Below are 24,431 nucleotides of genomic sequence, written 5' to 3'. Positions count from 1 at the left end.
CCCTACAGACAATGAACACATTTCCCCCCTGCCCCATTGCCTGCCTGACCAGCCCAGTCCATTATATGTAGATCTAATAGTAGGAGGGAGCTTTTTTCTTTCCTGCAACTACACTACCACCCAAGGGAAATTCACCCTAACCCCCCACATGTACACACACATCAGTCTGGGGAAATCCAGTCCTATGAATGACATAACAATGGTATGCAAAACACAGAAGCAACCAGTTCCCTTTCCAAGTTCTGAGTAGCTCCTCAAGTGATGTTTTTATAGATGTTAGCACAGAGCAAGTAAAAAAGCTTACCCACCTTATATCTCATAATAACAGTCATTATAATCCTTCCATTCAAGGGTACATTCACCTCCCTGGGAGGTAGGCCAGTACCATTATCCTCATATTATTGGCGAGGAAACTGAGGTACAAGGAAGCGATATGATTGTCCCAAGATCACACTGGGTATGTCTACAGCGATATCAGAGGTGTGACTGCAGTGCACGTAGACATACCAAAGCTAGCTTTGATCTAACTAGCTCAGATAATAGTAGCAGTGAAGTTGTGGCACTCTGGGCTAGTCAGTGAAATATATACCCAGGGTCCTGGACAGGCTTGTACAGCCCATGCTGCCCCTGCGAGTCTGTGGCAGGGCTGGGAATAGAATCTAGGAGATCTGTAGAAGCAGCAAAGAATCCTGTGGCACCTTATAGACTAACAGATGTTTTGCAGCATGAGCTTTCGTGGGTGAATACCCACTTCTTCGGATGCAAGCAGACTCCCAGTCCTGTGCTTTAGCTACAGAATCGTCCTTCCACTGTTTTTCCCTGTAGTGTTTCCTTTTCCTTTCTTAGCCCAATTTCTCTCCCATCTTTTGTGCTTCATTCTTTTTCACTCTCTTTCTTTGTCTGTCACCTATTACTCCCCCACACCCCTTTTATCACTGCCCCCCTTCCTGCGGTGGCCAGCTGCTTAGATCTGACAATGGCTTTTGCAAATATGTGGAGTTTTACATAAACCTCCAGTTCCTGGAGTGATGTGATTAAAACAACAACAACAAAAGCTGAGGGTCTCAAATAAAGTTTCCAGCCCTTGTGGTGGAGGACGAAAGCTTGGAAGCATGACCCTGTGTACCCTAAAAGTTCAGAAACTAGAAGACAAAGAAAAGTAACCCAAATGTATCATTTTTAAAAAAGGGAAAAAATCTTGATTTTTAGCCCATCTTTTATGATTTTTGAACACTTGGGGTTGACAATCCAGAGTCCTTACTCTCCTTGCTTTTTTTTTTGTTTGTTTTTTTGTTTTTGTTTGTTTGTTTGTTTGTTTTTTCCTAAAACCACTGATGCCATGCTACTGTCCAAGATCAGGAACCAGCAGTGCTGGCTCTCTAATCCTCCTGCTTTTTTGTTCCAAAGTACTGCACCGAGAGGAAAGACCCAGTAGTGAAAAGGGAAAAGAAAAGAAAAGAAAAGAAAAGAAAAGAACCCCTGACTGCCTGTTTAGAAGCCCTGAGATTAGCTTCTAGTAGCTGGAGAAAACAATTGAAGACAGAGCTTTTTTGTTATGTGCAGTTCCACTACTGCATGATTCTGTTGGGTAGGTAAACCAAAACCACCTTTCCTCGTGAGAGTCTTATTTCAAATCAGTTGGGGCTGGCCTTTTACAGGAAGGTTTTTTTTGTTTTTTTTTTATCCCAGCTTGAGTTTTGGACTGGCGTTCCCTTTAAATTCCACAGAGGTGAGTCAGTGCAGCTCTTAGGTGGCCATTTTGAAACCAGTTGTTGTTTGCTGCATTTCCATCTTTCCCAGATGGTAAGTTTCATAATTCCTGTTATATTTATCCTAGTTTTTTAATTCTTGCTGAGGAGAGGGTGCACTGTCACACCAAATATGACTTTTTGCTTCTCTATGTAAACCAGTTAGGAGACCTATCTCCTAAATTTACACCTCATGTTCACATAAGGAGAGAGCTGCTTCCCATCTGACCAACCACCCTACTTCTGCCAAATATAGTTTCCAGGTAGAGTAGGTCCATCAAGTGGAGTCTTCATGCGGTATTGGGGTGGGGGAGCATAGTAGGTCAAGATTGGTGAATGTGTATGGATTGATGGATTTAGGATGGGGGATGTAAAGACTGATGGATTTGGCAATGGAAGGATATGGATCTTGGGGGTGGGGATATTGTAGAAGAGTGGAATCTATTTTATTTGTTGGCAGCACAGCTGTTTTACCTAAGGAATATCATATGTACTGTTGACTGAGGTGGAATTTTTTTGAAAGAGCCCCTTGTAGTATTTTTAGCATCACATACTTGGTTTTGTCAAAATGTAAATATTTCAGAATAGCAAATTCATCTAGAATATCATCAGACGAAGGAATAAAGTGTTTTGTTCTAATAATGATGCTTCCTCCATGTGCCGCACAAGAAAAGCGTTCCTTGATCCCTTTAGTACTGGCTTTGAGACTGTTCTAGCTAAGGAGTCATTTCTAAGCATAAAGCAAAACACTCTCTCATGATTCCCCATAATCATTAATCTCTGTGAAAAAGAGAGACAAAGGCATATGGCTTCATGAAATGGTCATTGCTTTCTCAGAATAACCTTGCATTTTTAGTCATCTCCTTAATTATGACAGATACCACTTTAATCACATGCCTTTTTTGTCTGGTTTTTTTCACACTTATTTTTGTTTAGAAGTGAGGCTTAGAGGCATCACAAAATTTCATATCCATAACAATAAGACAGAAAGCATGGCTGTAAAATCCTTTATGTGACCCACTTTTAGGTACTGTTTTGTTCCACTAGTAATGACTAAACAATAGAACATGCCAGATTATATATAGCTGCTAACATTTGCCTTTTTTTGGGAGTGGACAGCCAAACACTATTCAAAGGTGAGTGCCCCTATTCCCCCATAAAAATAGTATTATTAATCTGAGAACTGAAAGGGGGGAATAAGGAATTTAAAATGATTTCTTAAACTTTTATGGTGGTTTCAATGTCTGTTAGTTGCATCTTTCCACAGCACTCTTTGCTTGACCTTAACAGCTCACACTTTAATTAAAACTGTAATTGGGAAATTAAAGCAGTTTGATTTTTTTTTAAATGTAAATGGAAGCTGAAAGCTAATTGGATCATGGCAGGTAGGAGTTCTAAGGAAAGCCATAGTGGAGAGAGAATCAATAGTATAGGAGAGGAAGAGATAGAAGGTGAGGGAGAGGAGGATTAGGTCTGAGGGGGAATGAAAAATATGTATATGTCCAAATTCACATTACTCACCTAACTGTAGCATACATAATTTAAACATACAGTAGAATCTTGTTTAGCTAAATTTAAGCAGGGACATGGAGTACATTTGAATGCAGTTCAGGTAAGAGTGGCTGTTTCTGTAAGTGGTGCGCATCGAGGAATATAACCTTAGTGGAATTCTATTCTGCTGCACTTACAACATTTAAAATTGTACTATTGCACTGTACATTTAAAATTGGTACTACTATTATAAAAGATGGAACAATACCCAACTCTGGCTGATAAGCTGTTGGTTTAAACCGGTATGGTATAAAGATGGTTATTGGAACTCCCTACAAAAAGGTATATAATATTCTCACACACACACACCCCTACAAAAAGTCATCCCCCATTTCTCTGTTGAAATTTCAAGAATTTAGTTGAAAATCTGAATTTATGAATTTTATTATGAGTAATGTTTTTTTGCTGTCATATTACCTACAGAAAGAGGTTGGAGCTGGGCAGTTCAAAGTCCGCTGTGTAGTCAATTACAATTAGGGTTTTAAGCTTACTTAATTGCAGTGCAGGTATCTGATGTTATGGTTCTGAGAAGAGTACTGTTTTGTCCATAGTTCTGAGGTACTCTTAGTTTAGATGTTGGTCTTTAAAAGCTCAACTTTCTCACATAAGAGAATCTTATGAAAATACAATAATAAAGGAGTTTTTTGGACCAGATATGAATAATGTTTGATTTACTCACTAGAGCTGGCTGGGAATTTTCCATTGTAATTTTTTCAGTGGAAAATGCCATTTTTCAAAATCTGCATTTTCCATAGGAAAATTTTAATTTTGAAAAATAAATAAATAAATGAATAATGTAAATACAATTGTTTTTCTGTTGGAAAAATTGAAATCACAGTGCCCAAGCTTCTTACATGGAAAGTTCTTGTCAATTTCATTTTCTGGAAAAATAAGGTAAGAAAATAAGAATTGCCCAGCTGGGTCAGATATATGATCAATCAGATGATCTAGCCCAGTATCCTGTCTTACAACACTGACTAGTGACAGATGCTTCAGAGAGAATGAACAGAACAAGACAGTTACTGAATCATCCATCCCCATTTGTTCAGTCTCAGCTTCTGTCAGTCAGAGGGCTAGGGACACCCAGAGAATGGGTTTGTGTTCCTGACCATCTTGGCTAATAGTTACTGATGGACCTATCTTTTATGAACTTATCTAATTCTATTTTGAACCCAGTTATCGTTTTGACCTTCACAACATCCTCTGGCAACGAGTTTCATAGGTTGTTGGGAATTATGTGAAAAAGTACTTCCTTTTGTTTGTTGTAAATCTCAGATTTCAGAGCATTTCACAATTGATTTGTGGCTACACACATATAGTGTACACATTTGGAACTCCAAACCTGTTTTCCTTTCATGACCTTCCTGCCCCTCCATCCCCACATTAAAAGTGATCTGAATATAGTGCATGCTTGGTAGTGTATTATGTAGTACCAGTCATACCATAGTTCAAGTGGGAACTAGCATCCCTTATTATCTTCATTTCAGCATCTACCTTCTTAATTTTCCCAGAAGAAAATGACCTTCCTGAACATTTGCATTAGAGCTGGTTGGGAATTTTTTGACCAAATATTTGTTGTTGGGGTTTTTTTTGGTTGCAAAATGGCAGTTCATCAACACCAAAACTTTTCATGGGAAAAGGTTGGTTTGAGCAAATTTCCTGTTCCAAAAGATTTTTGGGGAAAAAAATTGAAATTGCTTTGACATTTTCAAAATTAAAAGTTCTATTTTTCAGTTCAAAATGACTTTGTTTTCAAATGTAAGTTAACTTACAGTGTATGGGGGAAAATGGGAGGGTGGGAAAAAAAAGATTTATTGAAACAAAAGGTTTCAGTTGACCTCATATGACATTTTGTTGAACAAACAAACACAAAAATTGACACTTAAGCTTTTTGTCCTGATTAATGAAGAGAAAAAAATTGAAATCTCAAAAATTCTCAAGGGACAAGAAAACCATTTTTCTCCAAGCTAAAATTTGCGAGTCATATTTTACCCCAGGGAACAGTTTTTGGGTTTTTTTTCAGGAAAGTCAGATAAAAATCAAACAATTTTATCAATCAATCTTGAAAATGTAGCTGAGTTCATTTTAAAATTAGTTTTTCAGACATTTGGTTCACCATATTTCTACAATTGCCTGTCCTACATTATCCAAATTGGGGGAAGGGGGGGCGGGTGGGATTGGTTGCTTGCTTTTTGAATTTTGCAGGCCTTGTTAGGAAGTAGTATATGTTAGTAATTATGGGAGGTTAAGACCAAATGGGTTTAAAGAGAGATGGAGATTTGCTTCTCAGTGTATAAAAAGCAACATTTATAGTGTTTAAATGCAAAAAACTCTTAATGTGTATTAAGGGTTACAGGTGCTCAACTGTGCCCTCTGCTACTTGTGCCTTACCTGAACAGGAGAGTTGAATTCCCAAAATTCAGACATTTGAAAACCAAGAAATGTGGAGTTACACTTCTTTCACATTTCCGTACAAGTGTTAGAATAAAAATATACCAAAAATGTTAGAAAAGTGGGGTAACGAAGAGTTAGCCTGACGCTTCCCAGGCACCACAACCTTCACTCTGTGGCCAAAGATCTTACCCAGCCATCTTCAAAGCAATCTTTTTAAAAATTTATTTTATTTGTGGATTTTAAAAGGATGCAAAACTCAGCTTTAAACAGAAATTTAGTTGCAGCTTTATCTGTGAAGCTATTACAAGCTGCACCAAAATGCATGTTTATAATCAGACCTTTTTCTGATTCCAGATGCAAGGTGGAAGACCAGTGAAAGTATGTTGAGGTAGTAGTATAGGAAGGAAACAAGGAGAAAGTGAATGCTGGACCAAATTCTGCAGTCTTAACTCAGATGAGACTCCCATTGAAGTCAGTGAATGTTTGGCCTGAATCAAGACTGCAGACTGGGCCTTCTTGGTGCAGGCTGTGACTCTATCCTGAATGAACATCTTTGTATATAATATATCATCTTCTAATGCATGGGTCTGACCCTGAAATCTCTTACACATGTGAATCGTCTCACGAAAGTCAACAGGACTGTATGCATGAGTGTTTGCAGAATTGGACTGGTATTTGCCACAGTTCCAAGGTGCCACCCCCACCAGAGTGAATTGATGTGGACTGACAACTGTAGTTCAGAATTTGCTGCCTTCTGTTACTTTGCCAGTCTCTTCAGCTTACTTTTATATAGTTTTTTTTGTGTTAAATTTCTTATTTCCCTCCCAAGCTGGTCATTACGTCTTCTGAAACATTGATCTCAGACTGCACACTTTTTTCCCCTATGAAGGAAAGTACATTTTGTATCATCTAAAATTATTATAAATACAGCAAGGGTGACAGCAAAATAGCAGCAGTAAAAATAACAGTAGTTTTTATCTGTTTAATTGGATGTGCTGTATCAGGAATTCTAAACAGCTTGATGTCAAGCAGTCACACACATGGCTGTTATATAAGCGTTTAGCAGTGTATGCATAGTAAAGTGTTCAATACACTGTACCAAACTTGTTTGGGGGTGGAAAATAAGGATTAAAGATAATGCTACGTTGTAATAGCTTTAAAGTGCTGAAACAATTATAAATAGAATAAGTGAATATTTGGATATCTCCATACATTATTAATACATATAGAATTAGCCCCACTCCTGAAACTGAATCTGTATGGGTGGAGCCTGGGATCTCCATGGAACTTCATTGAACTCAACAGTGCTTCCTGCAGGTGTATTGTTCTGACTGCAGGATCAGAGACTTAAATTGTTAATGACTGTTTAAGAGGATAGTGTGGTTCTGTGTCTAGGGCACTGGACATAGGAGACCTGGGTCCTACTCCTAGCTCTGTCACCAAGTTGCTCTGCAACCTGGGCTGGTGTAATTTCTGTCTTTAATTTTATAATGAAAAAAGCCCTACAAATATTTGAATACATTTTCAGTTAGAACTCATGTGGCAGAATGATGGTGTGTACATAATGAAAGATCTAGATACACTTGGAGACGAGATGTTTGCTTTTCCAACTTGACCAAGAAAAATAATCAGAGTCTAAATAAGGGATTAAAATTCAGTGGCTTTATTTATTTTTTCTTGAAATGGCTATTTCGTAAAATATTTTTTAGAACAAAAACACTTCCCATTTTCATTTATATTGCCAGAGGATTTAAACTAGTATTTTTATAAAACAAAAAACAAATAAAATATTCTATATTCAGCAGTTTATAGTGACTAGAATCAAGTGACTCTAGATGCCAGAATCAAGTCACTTCATACATATTCACTCTCTCTTTTTACACAGCACTCCAGTGTAACATCAATAATTTTACAGCAATTAGTTGACAACACATATAACATCCCATTTACCAGGCCATGAACTGCACTTTACTATGCTGGTATCAAGCTGTTAACTAACAACACATTTAAGAGCTGCTGGTAACAAGTAATGTCTTGTGGGGGTTTTTGTTGTTTTTTTTTAAATAGATGTGACCGTTAGCAGAGTACAGTGAAGTAAAAAGATTCTTCTGTATATAGTACCAGAAGAACATCAAATGGATGTTATTTCCCTCCCTTCCCCCACAGTGACCAATGTGCTTTCATCGCTCATTTTTATAAGTTTGTACACAGATATTTCCCGAGTAATATAGCTGTTCCCCTGAGATATGGGAGTCTGACAGATGGAACAAAATAATCATCGAAAGAAAGTCTAAGAAATAAATATTAGAATTTAGAGATGCCTGTTATGTAAGGTAATACAGACTACTTGTGAGAGTGGGGTAAAGGATGACATTTACCACAGTACAAGCCAGCCTCCTTCATGGTTCTTTACACTTATATCTATCTATCTATCTGAGGGGTTTATACTGTCACCCATCACAATAGTATCTGGGGCCTAGCTTCACAAAGGTACTTAGGTGTGGTGAAGCTGAGTGCCACAGTGCTTACATTTTAGGCACCTAGGAAATCCTAGGAAAAACAATTGTTTTTCACAAAGCCTGAGTTAGGCACCTGGGATCCCAATACCATGAACAGGGAGATATAGGCACCTTAAACTGCAATTCAAAAAAGCTAGCACACTAGGTGAGGAGATGCCTAAGCTAGCCAATGGGAGATGTCAATGAGAGAGGTGTGTACTAAGCCCTGCCCCTCTCTCAGAGATATGTACCTAAATCCAGACTGCAGAGAGGCACCTATCTCTTCTAGTGATTCTCAGTTGTGAACACTCTTTGCATTAGGCACCTATGGCATTTTTTCAAAATAGGGAAGGACCTTGTAATCACTTGGGATGTGAGAGACCCCTGGTTCTAGTTCCCCATCCACCTGATGACAGGAAGGGATTGAAAAAGGGATCTGCCACCTCTCCAGTGGGGGCACTAACTTTTGGGCTATTGGATATTATGATGTGGATTCACCCATTAAAGCTGATGCAATGTTAATAAATAATTAGTCACTGGAGCATGGGAACTAGATCCTGGGTCTCCCACATCTTGGATGAGTGCTAAAATCAGAAAGCTATAGAGTAATTCCCATGACTGTGCTCTCTCTCTCTGTCTTATTGACTGTCTGGGGTTTAGGTGCCTAAGCACCTTTGTGAATCTGGACCTGTGCACCTTCCACATAAAATCAATAGCTATAGTGTAACATGACTACTAATTTATGGTTATTAATAACAATTAAAATAAGCTAGGCTTCTGGGGGCCAGAGAGGGTTGTTTTCACATTTTGATGGATTTTAGGTCCTTTTCTTCTTAGAAAGTTGACAGAGAAATGCAAAAAAACCCAATTAGATATTTGCAACATGGACGTAAAATCATCCCGCAGTCTCCAGGCTCATGATTTATGTGGAAAAAAATATTGATAAAAGGTTGCTCTCCTCTGTTGCTGTGTCTCCCACTGCGCTTCATCTGTCTCTCCTCATGGCCTATATTCCCAGCCCTTTGATGGTTTCCGTTTCCCATCTATTCTAGGAGTTGCTTTTCTGCCCCATTTTTCTATCCCTTGCAGCTTCTTTCTTCCTTTCTATCACCTATTCATGGCTACTTTCTCACGTTTCCCCTGATGTCTCTGTCCCCCGTTCAGAAAGTCATAACTTTCTGCAAAACTCTTTCTTGTGACTAAAATTTTCTGTGAATGGTCTCAGTCCAAAGGTGACTTTCTTCTCAAGTTTTCCACAGCAGCAAAGTCCATTCACCTGTTTTTCAATTATGTCCACTCTGTGCAGGGGAGAGAGGGACATATATCGGAAAGGGAATACTCATTTCCCACTACATCATTCTATTGGTGGTAACTGGCAACAAAAAAAGTATCAATGTGTTGTACAGCTGAGTACTGAGTCAACCCTACCCTGCTATTTGAATATCCACTCTCAGCAATGTATGTGGTGTTTGAGACACTCTGTTGAGGAAAATATCAAAAAAACCCAGAGTGCATGATCATATAGAAGTAAGCTATTTTTCATTTGTTGCAACTCATCAAATTGCATAAGTGTACATATTCAGTGTCACTGGTTAACCATAGAAACTTTTGGTTTATCATATCACTCTTTTCAGCTCATTATAACACAGAATTTTTCTCATGAATGTAAGAGCTACTATATTAGAATAACTTTCACCATTGGTGTCTTTTATTTTTCTGTGAATACCTCTACTTTGATTTATGATCGGAAACCAAATACCTGATTAACACATTCCAATACAGCAGTGTTGAGGTATTATATCTTATTATATACCAAAAGCAATGACATTAAACCTTTGTTTTCCCTACATGCTCCATTTAATCTCTAAAAGAGGGACTTAGCTCAGAGAAATGAATTATTCACCAACATTATACCAATTCCCTCCTGAAATCCCACCAACACTTGGTCATAAATTCTTAAACCTCAGTGATACTTCTCAGAGACGCATAAGTGAAAAGCATGAGAGGTTCTGTAAATAGTAAATAAACACTGGGTTTAACAATCACTTTGCATAACATTTGCAGTAAGCCCCTTCCAGTTGGCTGTATGTTAAGTCTCTTTGGGGCATCTAAGCTTTGGTTTTGGCAACAACAGTATGACCATAGAGTAGAGTGGTCAGAAGTTTAGATTGCATTTCAATTGTTACTAGTTTTGGGCCAGTTTGGAATTTATTTTTTATGTACTTCTAAGAGTATAAAATAGAGAAAATACTTAGACTGCAAACATATTGTATTTGAATATAAATGTAGACTATCATACTTTCCAAGGCATTCTGACAGTGATTCGTGCATTTTGAAGGTATATGTGTTGTCTCTAGAAGAAAACAATATGGCTTTCTTGGAATTAGATGTAAACTGTCTCAGGCGCAAGTGATACGATCTTTCCAGATACAGAACCCTAAAATAGGTTAATACATGAATAAACTTTGTTGTGAAGGAACTAAGTTTGGTACACACATAATATACATGACACATAACCACAAAAGCAAGGAAGTGGAAAAACTAAGGAGCTAAAATACCTTCTACTTCTGCACTGACAGGCACCCACCTTACCACTACCATGATTCCTATGTACACATACAACTACCATAACTGTATCCCCACAGGGATGCCAGCTTTCATCCTTCTTTACCAAACTACCCCTCAATTTTCCCCTCCACACACAGCCCCCTTCACTATATCATTCCCTCCCAAAACTCTTTGGGGATGTCTACACTGCTGCAGGAAGCACAGTTCCCAGGTCAGGTAAACAGACGTGTTAACTCTGCTTGAACTAGCGCATTAAAAATAGCAGTGTATCCAGGGTTAGCATAGTCAGCAGCTCAAGTGGCTAGCCCAAGCCGCCTCATTTGCTGCCCTTGCCTACAGTTGTATTTTTAGAAAGTTAACTGTCTACTTAACCTGGGAAGTGTGCTCTCAGACATACCCTTAGTTGTGGATGTTTAGTGTTATAGTTTGGTATATTAGCAGGAAGTAATTTAGTAAAAGCTGGAAGGTTGGCATTCTAAGTGGGCAGAGTTAAGGTGAATAATCTGTGCTGATAGTTGTGGTAGTGGTCACATGTGGTTGCAGGTCGAGAAGTAGCATATTTATTGTTGAGTTGTTTAACTTTTTGTTTCCTTCATTTTGTGGCTTTATGTCCTGTCAGTTATTTGCAACTGTTTCACAACATAGATGTTGTGTGTTTGTTTTCAGTGGTTAAGCATTTGCATACAAGTCCACACAAGCCTTGCATCTCTCTTCATGCCTGGGCTTCCTCAGAAACTAAGTGGGCTTTGTGCCCATCTCTGCCTACAGTTCAACTTCAGTGAACCCTGAGAACTTTTTTAGACCCAGTAGCAAAGCTGACAGTGCCATTTGTCAGGAAAGTTTGCATTCCAGTTTCACTCCTCCTTCTGTTCTGTGTGTCACGCTGTCTAGAGTGGCTCACAACTGTGAGTACCTATCTCAGGGCAGACTGTCAGAAAACAAGGGCAAACACACCAAACTGGTGGCATATTGTACTACTAGATTTCACCAAGCCAATAACAAACGTGAACTCCTGGATCACTATAACAGTCTTGCCATGCAGTCACAGACAGTCCCCTTAGCCTCTCCAACCTATCTTGCCACCGAGACAAACTGAACTTTGTGATAAAAGGTTATATAAATAAAAAAATCACACTACATCAGGTTTCTATCAATCCCAAAGGATCAGTCACTTACCCCAAGTCAACTGGTATTCCAGGTCATATACCAAAGACAAGACTGACAGACAATTCTATAGTAAACTAGCTATAGGTTTATTAGCTAGGAAAAAAGAATGAGAGTTATTGAGAGGTTAAAGCAGGTTAAATATAGTAACAGGTGAGTCAGTTTGTAAGTCCAAAATGGTAGCAGAGATGTAGTAATCTGCCAGTTTCCCAAAAGTCTTTTCAGAGTTACCCAGAATAATTCTGGGGATCTCTGCTTTTCATCTGTAAAAGTCCAAGACAGTTCAGAGATAAAGGATCTTCCTTTGAATCAGTACTTATAGCTTCTTCAGACAACAATCTGATAAGACCAATTGCTTTGAATTTAGCACTCTTCTTCATTTGCATTCAATGAGTGATTTAGTCACAGGGATATACATAATGTAAATGCTGCCATTACATTATAATAGCAATAGATAAGTGAAAAGAATACAAGTAACATTCCATTAGTTTTCATGAAGTTCTAACACCTGAATACACATTTTCATGTACACACACTTTGATCTAGTGTTATTTAATTACTGGGCATGCATAATGTAAATGCAATGTAATAGTAAACAGGATATAGAGAGTTGAAAATAATACAATTAACATCTGCTTTGATCTCTATTAACACGCCAAATAAATTGACCTGAATATATATACTAATACATTTAACTCCTTTGATATTCACACACAAGTGAACTGGTCTATGGCTCTGGCCTGAGCTAGTCTGTCAGCATCAACCTGTGTATCTTCTAGAGGTTGTGACATGGAACAAATGAGGTAAAGGGAGTAGGAAATTGGCAATAGAAGTCATATCGCCAAACGGGCATTGAAAAATCATGACAACCTCCTGACATCATAAGATTTAAAATCAAATAACGAATCACATTTTGGGCACTTTCGTGTTGGGTTTTTGAGCCTTAGGGGAGAGTTGCCAATCCCCAATTTGTGTGTGATCATTTCAGGTTGAAAATGTTGCCTTAAATACAGAAACAAAATGTGAACCTCCTTATTGGCTCTTAGAGAAAACTCTACCTACCATCTCGCTAACCTCCGGATTGTGGGAGCTGCCATTGTATCCAGTTCATGGGAGGGAGGGAGAGGAATGGCATGAATGGAAGAGGGTAAGAGGTCTCAGGACTGGTGTGAAGGCACTGAGTTCTCACACAAAGTGTGGGGGCCAAACACCTTGTTTCTCTGGGGAAAGGGAGACAAACCCACTCCTTCTTCCAAGATGCGGGGTGGGGGGAGGGGAAATAATAGATAATTCTACATTTTCTTTCTTAGGGTCCAATGGCTGACCCTGGACAGAGCAATCCAAACACTGGTGCTATATCAATGATAAGTGGTGCTATACTAATAGATATAGTATTTTTGTAATTAAGACTTTAATCCAGAAAATAACAAGGTTCCATAACTGATGGTATAACACAGCTAAAACATATTTTGTAGCATTTTCCAGCCTACAAATCGTTTCCATTTTAAATATACTGCTTTGTCAAAGGATAATAAGGGGAAAATTGGAGTAGCTGCTTTCCCCATCTTCCCCACCTATTGAATCAAGAGGTAGGAATGCAAGAAAGAGACAGTGCATCTTATTTATCAAAGGAGGCTTGTGATTTTCTGGCAAAATAAATTTATTAGAAGAAAACAGACTTTGGAGCCTTGACAAATGTATCTGCCCCCCTGATAGCGACCTCTTTACATCTACTTCTTTTCCTTGAGATAATGAAGATTTCTAAATAAAAAAGAGAAAAAAATGTATATATATGTATATTTTTTAATTACAAAGCCAGTGTTACAGTTACCATTTTAGTTCTTTACACTTTGGAAAGAACAAAGCCACTGTACTCTTAAATATAGAGCACAGTGCTGCGATTAATATAATACAGTCTCTCTAGATTATGACATCACTGATGTTATAGCTGGAGAAAACCTTTAAATCTATGTGGTATATGTGTTAGTGTAGGCTTGCCTCTATAGTTGCTTCTTTAGGCTACAGGATAATCAGTAGAGATGGACGCTTTGACAATATCAACTTTTTATATAGCTAAAAAAAGTGCAGCTGTCTACAGTTAAAAATAATACAACTTAAGTATATGATGGCTAGTGGTCTGAAAATCCTATACTGCAGTGGTTCTCAAACTAGGGCCACCACTTGTTCAGGGAAAGCCTTGGCAGGCCAGTCCTGTTTGTTTATCTGCCGCGTCTGCAGGTTCAGCCGATCGTGGCTCCCACTCACCGCGGTTCGCCGCTCCAGGCCAATGGGGGCTGTGGGAAGCAGCGCGGGCCGAGGGAAGGGCTGGCCGCCCTTCCTGCAGCCCCCATTGACCTGGAGCAGCAAACCGCTGACAGTGGGAGCCGCGATCGTCTGAACCTGCGGATGCAGGAGATAAACAAATCGGCCCAGCCCGCCAGGGGCTTTCCCTGAACAAGCGGCAGGCCTAGTTTGAGAATCACTGCCATAGTAACCCTTCTGCCCATTGGAATTTGCAGCAACAAGGGGCGGTTCTCTAGGGGTTTCTCTTCAACAATACAACACAAAACCAGCTTGAGCCCTCCACCCCACCCCCCGAGTGACCTGAGACAATTATATACCACCACCTGGGTGCCTCTAAGAGGCAATGCTTCTCCTCTTACAAACACAGAGCCTGAGTGTAGAAAAGAAGCTTTTAATAAAAAGAGGGAAATAACTCAGCATTAATTTGGGAAAACACCACAAACAGGGTTCATAAACATAAACCATGAGCAAAAGACCCAACCCCAGGTAAATTGGGTAATGTCCTATTCCCTCAGGTTCTTATGTCCAGCAACCAAAAGTCCCTTTAATGCACCCATCCCATCTCTGCACCCCACTCACAGTTGTTGTCCTTGGTCAGTGCAGACCGAGAGTCTACAGGTGCATCTGCAGAGTTCACCTCCCACCCTGGGTGGAGGTGGGGGGTATGAAGGCACTTTACTTGCTCCGCTTCCCAGGTACTCGCTCACTGCTCCTCTTAGTTGGCCGTCCTGCCGGCCGATCAGCGCTCTGATCCTCTTTGCTGGCTACTCTACCAGCCAATCACCATGCCTATCCACCAGCTGCCTTGCTGGCTGATCACTGCGCTTTTCCTCTGGCTTCCCTATTACTTCACCTCTCTGCCGGTCACTTCACTGGCCAATCACCACGCCTCTCTGCTGGCCGCCCCGCTAACCACTCGCCAATCTGCTGGGATGTCTTCAGGTCCCACCACTTAACACAGCTCTCAGTGATTGCAGCTGTTTGTGGGGGAGCCTCACTGCTTGTGCACCCTGAGCAGTCTCTTGCATCAGAGACACTGTCCCAAAGCAGGTCCAACACTTAGATCTAGGTATCAGGTATGCAGCATGTAATAGGACTCTCAATTAGCTCTATTATTAAATAGTGGAGAGAGGAAAGGTTGAATGGTGGTTGGGGCCCACACCACCGGAACACCTACTTGTCCCCACCCTCTCTCAACTCACTTGGCTTTGAAACTCATGTCCCCTGCCTAAAAAGTGCCGTTTACTTGAGGGTGAGTCATTTAATCAGGGTATTTCAGGTTAAGTTCTGCTGCCCTTGATTCACACAACAAGGATAACAACCTTTTATTACCCCTGGCCCAATAACAAGAAGACTGAGGATCCAACAACAGCCAAAAGTGATCATTTGCACAAGCAATCCCATCAGGCTGAGCACCTGGGCCAGGTGGGTGTGCCCATGCAAACAATATCAGCTCCTGAAGTCCTCTTCCACAGCTTATCTCTAGATGTCAGGGGAGAGCTCATCGACACTCTGCTTACATCCATATAAAATGTATCTGGCTTTAGTATTTTCCATATTGCCTGTTGTATGACTGGATGAATACATTTTTAATTTGCTTAATAGTTGTTTTTTTCAATCCCAAGATATGACGAGGAGATGAAGATCAGACTTTAAATTCAATTTGCTGCCTCATTTGATCTAGATCATGTGAGTCAAAATTGCAACACTTACCGTCAAACAAGGGCACTTTGGAATGTGAGGGAGGCAGCATGGGAGCTGAAAAGAGCACAAATAGAAATTTGTTAAAAATAGGTAAAATGTGGCCTCCTTGTTCCTGAAGCTTGTGTATTGTACTTCATGTTATATAATATTGAACAAAGTGATTACAGCAAATTGCTGTAAAAATTCAAACCAGTAACATTTTGTTCTTATTTTGTTATGGAAGAAGGTGAGTTGAGGACTCTAGGGAGTTGAGGAGGGTGGGGAAATGCAGTGAAAGGGATCTGTGGGAGGGTGTGAGTGGGAGAAGCAATGTTTCAGGTGTACAGAAATGAACAGACCCTGAAAAAAAGACAAGGGAAGGGGAAAAAAGAAAAGAAATGTACAAAGGGAGAAAGCAAGACAGTGCTAAAGCAGTTTACTTTCCTTCAGAGAAGGAAAAGAACGAGTGGCCGATTTTGATCATTATTCAATTCTCACTGGCCTGTTCTCTTCCAACAAGTTGATTCCTACCCCATGAAGGGAGTTTCCTCCTCTCCATATATGGAGAAAAAAAATTAGTTTGTTTTTGTTATTGGGAGGAGCCAAAGAAGGGATAGCTGAAAGGGTTGTTTTGTTTATTTTTTTGTTTTCTTTTTAGTAGGGCCTCCACAGTTGGGATTAATAACACAAATCCCTTATATAGTTCTAATTATGCTGATATTAACCGCTGAAATTAATCTTTAAAACACCCCATAAGATAAAAAAACAAATCATCTCCATTTTGCTGATAGGAAAACTGAGAGTGGCACTGTGCCTCAAGCTAGAGAAGAGACTGGACTTGGTTGTAAAGAATGCAATAGGATTTTTAAAATTGAGGTTACTAAACACACAGTCTCTTTAGTTCTCCAGGGTGTTCTGGCTCCCAGATGAATGAAATATAGGGTCTGCTGCCTGCTGTTACCACAAATGGTTTCTCAAAGTCCTGGCCTGTACCTAAAAGGGACTCTGATAACAGTAGGTAGAAGACCAAGTGGTTGAGTGCCACCCAGCAAGAAATGGGGTGAGAATTCTAGCATTCTGGACTCCTGATCTCATGCTCAGACCAGGCTGCACCTAAAACCATGACATCAAAGTAGTTTATTTTTCTTTTCTTTTATAATTTTCCATGGGTAAAAATGGCCAATTCTTTTCTTTGTGGTTCAGCACCAAGTTTCTGATTCAAAGACAAGTTTGATCCAATGACCATTTTTTCCTTCTTACCCACATCAGGGAGATCCTTCTTTTGTTTTTATCACTATTTATTTCTATTTCTTCTATACAAATTGCAGTTTCCTCAGTGGTGCAGTTCCCACCTGTGCTAATTTGTGAACAATGCCTGCTATCAGAGCTCCTATAATTTCTACTCACCATCTCTTCCAGGACTCAAAATGAGATGCATTTTTTTTTTAAATTTTCACAACTCATTCATATGCTCTCTGCTGCTCATCACATTGCGCTAACAAAATTGTGAAAAGGAACTGCTAAACTTCTGCATTAAAAATCTATTGATATTTCTAATTTTTTTTAAAGTTAATTGCTACAGGAGGGAAAATTGCAAAACCTCTTGTTTACTAAAGGAAAAAATGTTTCATGATCATTAACATTTTTAAAATTCAAGTCTTTGTAGCTTAAATCATGTTCTTGTCCTGTGGCTAGGTGCTTCGATGCTAGTCACGTTTCCCACCCACCCCTTAGCCCCCCCCCCCCCCCCGTTGAAGATAAAAATGAACACAACAAAGTTGCTGTAAAAGCTAAAAATATTTAGAAACTCATGTTGGTTAAATAAAGCTGAGGGGGAAGTGGGCACATGTTTGTTTTACAATAAGGAAAAATAACCTTTTTTAAAAAATATTTTTTTGGAAATTTTCTTGTAAATGCTATAAAATTTGAAATCTAGTGTACAATGTCTTTCTGTAAAGTTCTAACTTTACTGTTAAAACTGAAAAATAAATTCCACTTACTGAGAAATGTACAGAATTTTGGGAACTTTGAAATGAGTCCACTTCTTATTGAAATAGAAAGTAAGGCCTGCATATACTCAACATATTTATTCATCATATATACCATATTGTCCTCCTAGAGCAGAGATGGAAATGACAATAGCAAAACTTGAGACATAATTGCACTTAGAATTCAGCCAAAACATTTTTTATCACAGCAGCTTCTTTATCCAACTGACTTTCTCTGTTCTGCATATGCCTTCTCTTCCTCATCTCTCAGCAATCACTAGTCATCATGTAATAGGTAATAATAATAATTGGAGATATACCAATCTCCTAGAACTGGAAGAGACCTTGAAAGGTCATCTAGTCCAGCCCTGCCCCCTACTAGGAATTTTTTTTCCCAGATCCCCCATGGCCTCCTCTCAAATTCTCAACTCATAACCCTGGGTTTAGCAGGCCAATGCTCAAACCACTGAGCTATTCCTCCCCCCACAATGTGATTTCAGTTATATGGATTGACGAGGTTGGCCCTATTGCCAGTAACAATTTATCTGGGGATATCTTGCTACCGAAAGGCCAGATTCTGGCATTCTTACTGACATTAATCATAGAATCACTGGACTGGAAGAGACCTCAAGAGGTCATCTAGTCCAATCCCCTTCACTCATGGCAGGACTAAGTATTAACTAGACCATCCCTGACAGGTGTTTGTCTAATCTATTCTTAAAATTTTCCAATGATGGAGATTCCACAACCTCCCTGAGCAATTTATTCCAGAGTTTAACAACCCTGACAGGAAGTTTTTCCTAATGTCCAACCTTAAACCACTCGTGCTGCAATTTGAACCCATTGCTTCTTGTCCTATCCTCAGAGGTTAAGGAGAGCAATTTTTCTCCCTCCTCCTTGTAACAACCTTTTATGTACTTTAAAACTGTTATCATGTCCCCTTTCAGTCTTCTCTTCTGCAGACTGTAAAAAAATGGGTTTAGTTAATCTTTCCTCATAGGTCATGTTTTCTAGATCTTAAATAACATTTGTTGCTCTTCTCTGGACTTTCTCCAATTTGTCCACATCTTGCCTGAAATGTGGCACCCAGAACTAGACATACTGCTCCAGTTGAGGCCTAAACAGCGCAGAGTAGAGTGGAAGAATTATTTCTTGTGTCTTGCTTACAACGCCTGCTCTAATACATCCCAGAATGATGTTTGCTTTTTTTTTTGCAACAGTGTTACACTGTTGACTCTCATTTAGCTTGTGATCCATATGACCCCCAGATCCCTTTCTGCAGTACTCCTTCCTAGGCAGTCATTTCCTATTTTGTATGTGTGCAACTGATTGTTCCTTCCTAAGTGGAGTACTTTGTATTTGCCTTTATTGAATGTCATCCTTCTAATCTTCTATAATTCTATGATTCTATTACTTCAGACCATTTCTCCAGTTTGTCCAGATCATTTTAATTTTAGTCCTATCCTCCAAAGCACTTGCAACCCCTCCCATTATCATCTGCAAATTCTATGCCATTATCTAAGTCATTGATGAAGATATTGAACAGAGTAGTGTCCGTCATTCTGCAAGTAGCTCCCGTTCCATATGGGAGGAGATTGTCATAGCACTTCACAGTTATGAGTGTTGTAAGGGTTTGACAGTAGCCTATGCTGCTTGGGTCAAAGACAGGTGTAAAAGAGAGAATATAAAAAAGAAGAAATATTTGTCTATTCCTATATGGCATGTCCTATTATTGATTCCTTTAGGCAGGTTTGCATGGATTTATATTAGTTATAGAATAAACAGGCTAAAGTTACCTGACTGAATAAAGTTACCATAATTATATTATAACCTTGACTTGCAACATTTAGCCTGAATTAAAGGAAAATATTTATTTTCAGAAGTGTTATCTTATTTAAGTATTGATCTCAAACACATCTGCCACTAATTCATTAAAATTAGCTATTCTGGCTTTTCACAATTTTCTTGTATAACAATCTCAGAAGTGTTTCTAAATATGAATGATTCAGGCATATGAGGGAAAATGCATTGGTTATGGAATTCGTTCTGGTTCTTAAATGTCTGTAACTTCTTTAATTTGAGAATGCTTTGCTTTTTCATGCATGTTTTAGCCAGACTGTTTTGATACAAATGCATGCAAATTACATGTTTTGTACCAGTACCTTGGAGAAGAGGAGTGGCTATTTTTAGTGCAAATGTTAGCGGTACTGCATACCATATATGATCTTAGAATAAGCAGCTACTTTTTGCCTTCTATAGATAAATATGTACAATGCTCCCTCATCCCTACTTTGTAGCTAACATTTGTGAGACACATTGTCTATGTGACCCTCAAGGGAAACTATATTCCATGAGAGTCATGAGAGTCATGTCAGACCATGTTACCACAATCTATCATTCACTTACAAAGTTCACTTGCAAAGCAGAGGTAACATTGCCACATCATTCACTAATAAAACAGCTATTGTGACGTGCCTGCTTAAAAAATATAGACCACTTCTGACAAGTGAATCAGAACATGCTCTTGTGATGTTATTACAAAAGGTTAGTTATGTTAGTCCATGTATAAAATGCCTGCTGTTACAGGGATACTCTTGCTTTGATGCTCCCTGTTGGTAGAAGAAATCTAAGGCTAATCCAAGGGTACTATCTATTTTTTTTTACCTGAACCAAAATAGCTGGCTCAGAACAAGTGCAGAAATGTATAATGCTCCACAACCACCTGTATGGATCTGGAGCATTTCAGTGGGGAGACATCAGTGTGGAAAGGATTTTAACTGGAATCAACTTACTGAACTACTAGGAGAGGGCATAGAGAAACTTAAAAATCATTAGGTCTTCAAGGTTTGTTAAAGAAATGTTTGGGAGGTGCGTGGGATCATGTAGAGGGTTGTTTCATCCACATTTTCCAAAATAAAAAAAAGTCATTTAACTTCAGTTCTAAGAGGTCTTCTGAATGTGGGAATCACTAATACCTCTCTGAAGCCTAGGCCACTGCAGGCCTGTGGCGGAGGGTCAGAAGGAAGTGGCAAATTTGCAAGAAACAATTTGAATGGCAAAAACTGACTTTCTTGCTGTTAAGCAAGGTGTTTGATGGGCTCACCTGATCTTGACTGATGGGAAAAATTTTGCAGCTCCCTTGTGAAAAGGCTAAGTACTTCAGAGCCACCTCTCCCTCCTGCAGTTCCTTAGGCTATAGAGCAGGGACACTTGCCACATAGCTATACAATGCAGAGAGGGAGGAGTTAAGAGTCCTACAGAGGTAAGTAGTAGGAGATGTTAAGAAAGAAAAGGAGAAAATCAAATTACATTTTTCTCACAGTTTCAATGACAGTCCACAAAATGCATTACAAATAATAAGCTTTGATAAAATATGCAGACTCAGAAATATTATACTTCAAGAAGCAGACTTTTAAAATAATCCAGGTATGTTAAATAATGTCGTATTGTGGAATGATAGGATGTTGCTTATAATCTGAGTATGTACATAACAACCATGATCTACCATAAACCTCTTGTAAAAGCGGCAAAGAGTATTGTAGCACCTTATAGACTAACAAATGTATTGGAACATGAGCTTTCGTGGGTGAATACCCACTTCGTCGGATGCATGTATGTACCTCTTGTGATTTATAACCCCAATCTCCAAAAAGAGACTCTGCATCTACTTAGTCAGCATGGATGAGTACAGGTGTTAGTCATCAGCTTTACCTCTACCTTGGAGATGCTTTCCCCTGTCCCTGTCATTTGCAATAGCCAAGCAGAGTTCACGATCCTGCTCCTTCCTGGTGAAGACTTCTCCAGGCTTCAGAAGTAAGTTCAGTCTGTACACTCCAGCAAGTGGCATCTTTATGTAACTCTGTAAAAAATAGAAGCTATTGGGTTATATCGGCTAAAAAATGTGTATTTGTTTTAATTTACAGGACTTTCTCCATCTGCCCATTCTGTATCTACCAGCAGAGATTTTCCCCTTGACAACAGAACCACATGCTGTCACTGGAGAGTCCCTGGACATTAAAGATGTTTGAGCAGATTGAAAGAGAGAGCATGAGGCAACAGCTGCTCTCTGTGAAGTTCAGTAAAGCAGAGACAGCAGTGAAGCAGAAACCTCTGTTTGATCCCAAGTCCTTTTCCCTTTCCACCATCATCTACTTCATCTCAGACTGAGAGGCCAGATTCTTGCAGCTGTCTGAAATGAGCAGTTATCATACACAGAGGCCCAGAGGATGATTACAAAAGAAAAAGCTCCTTATCTGACATGATGGATTAACAATGGGGCAGGAGGACATAAAAATTCAATTCACAGTATGAGATGGAAAGACTTTCAGAAAAACCAGGTCCCAGTGTGTGGCCCCTGGATGGTATCACCTTCCTATTTTGGAAGCTCCTTATCAAAACTCATGTCCCAAAGGAAATGCTGAAAGAGAACAGTGGCAAGAATACCACAAGAAGCGACTTTCGGATGAGCATCTCAGGTCAGTGAAGGAACAGTCAAACCCAATGAATGATCTTTCAAGTTAACTTCATAATCTTGTCTCTGTATATTTTTGGGCAAGTTAGCTAGTCTGAGAGTTGAAAACTGAGCCAATTGCTACATGAAAGTGTAAAACCTTAGTGTCTTCCTGGTACAAGAGAGGCAGGAGGGAATTCTCTTCTCCATTGCCCTGTCCCAGGAGGACTCCAGCAAGCGTGCTTTATATCTGACTCCTTAACAAAAAGAATGTAGTGGGGAATTTGTCACCATGATCCATGTAATTTTCAAACATTTTATCCTGATATTTCTTCTGTAATGATGTTGTTTTTCAAAAAAACATAATAAAACATTTTTAACTACAAGTTTAATGTATTTTTATTGAAAAAGGCATACCAAGAGAATATTACATCTTCCCATTCTACTAATTGCTTGACGCCTCCATTAAGGTTTTGCTGCTTCTTCCTCTGGTTCCCACCTTTCTCCTAAAGTTCTCCTCATGTGAAAACATCCCTTTTTTAGACTATGCTAGACCTCAAATAACAAACATGAAATTGAAATGGGATAAACTATGGTGCAGCCAATGTGCAGGCACCTAAACCTTATTTTAATATCAACAGAGGTGCACAATTTTCTGGGAATTATAGTATATTTCATTCTGTATTGTGAAGTAGGAAGGAGGTCATTAGATGACATCCAGCATTCTAAGTTTTCACCTGCAACATTAAAACATTTGTATTATAATCATTTTCCTAAACTAGTAGAAGGTATCATGAGCAAATATGTCACTTCTTGAGGTTGTTTTGCACAAAGCATTAAACAGAAGCGGTGTAGCCATAATTTTAATACCCATGACAAAACTTTTAGCTAGAGGAGAAGATAGGCCTAACTGGCTGGGCCCTGAACTGTTTTTGTTGGTTTGTTATTTAAAGTTATGCCAGAGAAACTGTGCAATTCAAATTTCATGAAAATGAGAGAGGATAGAATTCCTAGCAATACTATCTGACTTATGCTAAAATGTACAATCAGACCACCATAAGACATAACCACATATGCGGGTGCTGGGCAAAACCTTGATAAGTTTGCAACATTTACTTCAGATAAGCATCCTAGATGGTGGGTGCTTATCCAAATTTTTCTCATCAAAAGACTAGTCATTTTGTGGTCATCTACTTCTCTGGTGAGTTTCCTCTACAAGGGATTAGCACACTCCTCCCCAGTTCAAGGTTGTATTGCATACGGATGTTCAAAGTATTTTTTTTTAATCTCCATTGTAAATTGTCACTAGGGAACAATCTACTTCCTTCTGCAGCTTAATATACCTGCCTAGTCTCCCCATAATCTTCACACACTAGTGTTTATTATGGGGCTGTAAAAGTCTGGAGCTAGGAGGATCACTCTTTCCATGTCAACCACTAACCTGCCAATAGGGAAAGGAGGTAGGGAGTGAATGTTTTGAATGTTACTTTATTGAGCTGCATTCTGGAGCATAAGATGAGGGAAAACCACAGTGTACCTTTAAAATTAAAAGCTAGTTGGTTTCAGAAGATTGGATACTTCACTGTGGATGGTTGGGAAGGAGGCCTGCCCTTCCATGAGGACCTGCCAGGGCTACTGCTGGATAGTAGATGGTTGTCATGGAGTAGGATGATAAATAGGATAGGCCTTCATTCATGAAGGATCTCAAGGCTGACAGGTTCTCCTAGAATAGGTGCCTGTTGGGTAGTTGCATAGAAACAGAGCATAGCATGTATGGTACAGAGGCTCCAAACACCAGAGAACCAGCAGTGCACTGCTAAAACTCATGAGAAGGGTAGGGGACAATGGATTTGGAAAAGCAACAAAATGAGAGAGAAATGCCTGACTCCGTGCTGCTTTAGCTGGGAAGAGGGGGGAGGAAGAGAGATAAGAAAAAAGATGTTTAAAAATGTCTGGGGCAGGGCAAGCTGAAAAAAATAGGGAGACCGAGAGGAATGAACTCCCACCTGCTCTTCTGAAGATACATCCTATGGATGTGGTAAAGTGCAGGCTTACAATGCCTGTGCACTAAAGACAAAACATG

At 39.3% G+C, this 24,431-nt stretch overlaps 1 protein-coding gene and 1 long non-coding RNA gene across 2 annotated transcripts in view; both read left to right on the top strand.

The window, feature by feature from the left end:
• The window catches only part of FAM155A (family with sequence similarity 155 member A), a 772,046-nt gene that overhangs the window by 239,891 nt on the left and 507,724 nt on the right, over positions 1-24,431 (top strand). The window lies entirely within an intron of this gene.
• Positions 1,733-22,734, top strand: LOC120393763. Its single transcript, XR_005592116.1, has 2 exons — positions 1,733-1,803; positions 21,822-22,734. It is a non-coding gene; the product is annotated as an uncharacterized LOC120393763 (long non-coding RNA).

This window comes from Mauremys reevesii, linkage group 1 (assembly GCF_016161935.1).
Source record: "Mauremys reevesii isolate NIE-2019 linkage group 1, ASM1616193v1, whole genome shotgun sequence".
NCBI lineage: Eukaryota > Metazoa > Chordata > Testudines > Geoemydidae > Mauremys > Mauremys reevesii.
This window is presented reverse-complemented; position numbering and strand designations above follow the sequence as displayed.